General features: G+C 53.9%; 1 protein-coding gene across 1 annotated transcript in view; it reads left to right on the forward strand.

Moving 5' to 3' along the window:
- The window catches only part of sipa1l3 (signal-induced proliferation-associated 1 like 3), a 76,518-nt gene that overhangs the window by 24,100 nt on the left and 47,418 nt on the right, over positions 1 to 5,000 (forward strand). The gene's annotated exons all lie outside the window — the stretch shown is intronic.

Raw genomic sequence — 5,000 nt, forward strand, 5'->3', positions numbered from 1 at the left:
TTTAGAGGTAGAGGTCTTTATCGTACAATGCTGTGTGTGCGGCAGCCTGTTTGATGTGTGCGTGCGTGTGTGCGTGAGAGAGAGGGAGAGAGAGAGAGCGGTTGGAAAGACCCTTTGTGTGTGTGTACTCGTGCGTTTCTGTGCTTTTCATCAAGTCCCTTTGAGGCATATGAGTCTGTGTGTGAGTGTGTGTTTATCAGTTTTTGATGTCGGTCCTTTGGGGGGGGGGGGGGTGTATGTGTTTCTGTGCGTGAGTGCATGTGTGTGTGTGTCTCTCTCTCCATCTTCCTCTCTCTCACTCTCTATCTCCCACCACTCTATCCTTCTCTAAATGTGTGTGTTGTGTGTGTGTGTGTGTGTGTGTGAGTGAGTGGTCTCGGTGTGTGTGTGTGTGTGAGCATTGAGCCACTGAGCCACTGAACCACTGAGCTCTGAGCTACTGAGCTACTGAGCTTCTGAGCCACTGAGCTCTGAGCCTCTGAGCCACTGAGCTCTGAGCCACTGAGCTCTGAGCCACTGAGCTCTGAGCCACTGAGCTCTGAGCCACTGAGCTCTGAGCCACTGAGCTCTGAGCAGAATCCCAATACACTGGCCTCTCACAGCCTCCATACTCCAGACTGTCTTCTGAAATGACACTTATTTGGCTTTTCCCATGCTGATGGTTGACAAAGGGATTTTGCATGCTTGTTACCTCATTTGTATTCTGTTGTGGAAACCGGAAGTAATGGAATGACACTATAGTTCCTTTCGACTGAGATTAACTAAATTAAAGTAAAATTATATTGCCAATTTTATTTACACTTAATTGTTTGGGGTGGCAATAACATTTGCTCATATGTATTGGAGCTCCACTAATCTACCGGATCACCAGTGTGATCGATGGGCTGCAACGTCTGTATTGTGGTTAATGGCACTTAGCACACACCTGTGATCTCTCAGCTGTAGACTAAGGTTATCTGTGCCCAGTACACACGGTTTCACTTTGTTTTGTGTTAAGAAACAGTCCTGTTACCCGGGATTGAGTAGATGTGGAACAGTATTGTGGCTTGCTGTTGGGCTGGTTAGGGTACTGGTTTAGGGCTCAGGACCCCTCTGGCTGTGGGACGTTCTGCCACTGCAGAACGGAGAGGAGCTGTTACCATGACAGACGCCATCCAGATCAATCCCGCAGAGACGCCGGTCTCTCACGTCTGTCCGTCTCCTGTAATGTCTCCCGCCGCTCGCCGAACTGCGCTGTTCCCCTCCGAGCGCTGTGACCTTCACCTCTCCTCCCCCCCGGAGAGGGTGCCCATCTCCTCCCCTTACATCAGCGCTGGGCTCGGGGCAGGAGACGTCCCCTCTGTCCGCCCAAACGCCGCGCACGTCTGCGCTCGCCCGAAATAGACCACCTCAGAGACTCATCCTCATCCTCATCCTCGTCATCAGTGCAGAGGAAGGAGCCTGGCAGAAGTGACAAACAGGCTGAATCTGTGAGAGGAGGAGCTGACAGCCCAGTTCTTTCTGAGCTCATGCCCCTCTCTCCCCCCCCCCCCCCCATTTCCTGCCTGAGTGTCACTTACACTGGGGGGCCACGCCCGTCCAAGCTGTTCTGTAAACATCGGCCCCGCGGCCCATGGCTACGTCTGCCCCTGGCGCTGAGGGCCGCTGAGGGCCGCTGAGGGCCGCTGAGGGCCGCTGAGGGCCGCTGAGTCTGGAGGGGCGAGGGGCTCCCTCTGCTTTAAGCAGCGCTTCCTCCACAGCGGTGATTACAGCATTACCGGCCCAGCGCCATCGCCGCGGTGATGCAGCCTGCTGTAATTACGTGGCTGTGTGCTGTGGTGTGTGTGTGTATGTGCAGTGTGAGCTGTGTGTGTGAGCTGTGTGTGTGCGTGTGTGTGTGTGAGAGAGAGTGAGCCCTTCCTATCTCTCTCATACACACACACACACGCACACACACACAGCTCTCTCTCTCTCTCTCTCACACACACACACACACACTCACACAGCTCTCTCACACACACACACACACACTCACACACAGCTCTCTCTCTCTCTCACACACACACACACACACATGCATGCACACAGCACACACGCACACACACACACAGCTCTCTCACACACACACACACACACACACACACACACACACACCACACGCACGCACACAGCTCACACTGCACACACACACACACGCACACAGCTCACACACACACACACACACACACACATGCATGCACACAGCACACACGCACACACACACACTCACCCAGCTCTCTCACACACACACACACACGCACACAGCTCACGATGCACACGCACACAGCACACACACACACGCACACAGCTGCTGCTTCACAGGAGCCTCATTACCACAGGAGTCATTAAGAGGATTAAACGCCATCCTGCAACCACAACACACACCCTGTGCTAACAGAGCTCTCGCATGTGCTGGGACCCACACACACATATACATATGCACACACACACACACACACAAAAGCAAAATGAAGAAAGGAGTCTTTCTTTTGGCTTGCAGCTGTCTGAGTAATCTTGGATAGGGACTGATAGGATATCTTGTAGGACGTTTTAGGAGAAACCCTCAGGCTTTCGAGCTAAAGCCACTCACCCCACCTCCTCCCCTTACACACACACACACACACACACACACACACACACACACACACACACTCACACACACACTCACACTCCCCGCCCTACCCCACGGGACAGCCTTGGAAACTTCTTTTACCTCCAGCACAATGAAGCGATACATTCACGCTGCGCTCAATGACTTTCTGTCCCCCAATAAACAAGGCCCGGAGTTCCATGGGAACTGTGTCGTCTTCAGAACGCGGCCGTCTGACACTCCCAAACCAGAGACCCCCCTCTGCCGCCGGGGCCAGAGGTGCTCCCCACGCCTCCCTCTCTCTCCCTGCTGCAGTGCTCTTCACATTGCCCTTCGTCAGCTCAGTTAAATTAAGGGGAACAATTAAAACGGAGGCGTGACTCATTATAGCCGCGCATCATCAAAACAGAGGTGCCCTACGATGGCTGAGAGATAAACGCCACTTGTGTGAATTTCAGCCGGCGTGTGATGTTACGAGTGCTCTCTCTCTCCCTCTCACGTTATCGACGTTATTTAAAAGAGCCGTAAACCTCCCACTGCAAGCTGTCCGCCCTGAAGCCAGGCCTCCAGCCAAACTTCTGCAGAAACTGGGCTGATCCGCACTGGGGCTGGTCCTTTTCACCGTCACGTCGGGGCATCGTCCCCGCCTCGGTTTGGTTGGGCTCCGACCGTTCAAGGCCGTTTGTTGGACGGCGTCCAGGGTGTAAATGGCTGGCATTTATACAGTGCCATTATCCAAAGCGCTGTACAATTGACGCTTCTCATTCACCCATTCACGCACACGATTGGCTGGCACGCAAGGCACCAACCAGCTCGTCAGGAACATTTGGGGGGGTTAGGCGTCTTGCTCAGGGACACTTCGACACAGCCCGGGCGGGGGGATCGAACCGGCAACCCTCCGACAGCCAGACAACTCCTCTTACCGCTTGAGCTAATGTCCCTCCCATTGTGTGGGACTGTCTGTGTCTCCCATCTCCCTAACGGGACACTGGATACACTCCTCAGACCCTCTGGGGCTCTGGCAGAGAAAGGGAGGGATAGGCCAAAGAAAGAAGAGGGCAGCTGAAAGAAAGAGAGAGAGAGAGAGAGAGAGAGAGAGAGAGCGACGCAGAGGGTGAGAGAGAGGGACAGCTGAAAGAGAGAGAGAGAGAGAGAGAGAGAGATGCAGATCAGCCTTTTTACACAGAAGAGTGAAAGGGCACCCTTGTGAAAGCTGATTCTATGTGACTTTCACATTAAAGCCAGTCAGTGTGGGTCAGTGAACAAGAGGGCTGCTGCTATCTCTAACCTCCTTTCGCTCTCCCTTTCTCATTCTCTCTCTCCGCTCTGTCCCTCCCTCTCTCTCCTGTTATTTCGTCTTCCTCTGGCTGTGGGGCAGGTGGGGATGGAGGGAGAGAGGGAGAGAGAGCGTGTGGAGGAGTGCAGAGGGAGGGGGGGGTCAAACCCGGACATTCCCCCAGGCTTCTCCAGAGCGACTATTTATAACTTAACTCTCTCTTCCTCTCTCTTTCCCTCTCCCTCTCTCTCTCTCTCTCTCTTTCTCTCCCTCCCCCCTGCTCCCTCTCCCCCCCTCCAAAAATGTAATGCTTTATGATCATGGCATATATTCTTGCCGGAGCTTGATAACAGAATAATTAAGTAACTGATGAAGCCATTCATTTGGAATATAATATGTAGGAATTACAAATGATTTCTCCTTTCTCTCTCTCTCTCCCTCTCTCCCAAGCTTATTCCATTAACGTAGATGGTAAGAGAGAAAGGAGGAGGGGCACTGAAGGAGAAAAGGGGGAAAGGAGGGCAGTGTTATTGTCCAGCGCTAACACAGCGCGGTGCGGTTAGCCGCGGCTCTGCCCGCGGGGAGTGTGCCGCGCTGTGCTGCTAACCGGCTAACTAACCACGGCTAATCCGATCAGCCGCGGGGGCGGTGTTAAATCGCCCCGTTCGCCCTCGCCCCCTGGAGGGCGTCTGTGTGAAGTGCAGGCTGACCCAGATGGACACGTCCCCTGAGCAGAACAGCCTTGGATTCTGCTGCGCTGTTACCAACCTTGGGTTCTGCTGCGCTGTTACCAACCTTGGGTTCTGCTGTGCTATAACCAGCCCTGGGTTCTGCTGCGCTGTAAACAGCCCTGGGTTCTGCTGTGCTATAACCAGCCCTGGGTTCTGCTGTGCTGTAATCAGCCCTGGGTTCTGCTGTGCTATAACCAGCCCTGGGTTCTGCTGTGCTATAACCAGCCCTGGGTTCTGCTGTGCTATAACCAGCCCTGGGTTCTGCTGTGCTATAACCAGCCCTGGGTTCTGCTGTGCTATAACCAGCCCTGGGTTCTGCTGTGCTATAACCAGCCCTGGGTTCTGCTGTGCTGTAATCAGGCTTGGGCTTGGCTATTAGGCCACA

The sequence above is a fragment of the Conger conger genome, chromosome 13, assembly GCF_963514075.1.
Source record: "Conger conger chromosome 13, fConCon1.1, whole genome shotgun sequence".
Classification (NCBI taxonomy): domain Eukaryota; kingdom Metazoa; phylum Chordata; class Actinopteri; order Anguilliformes; family Congridae; genus Conger; species Conger conger.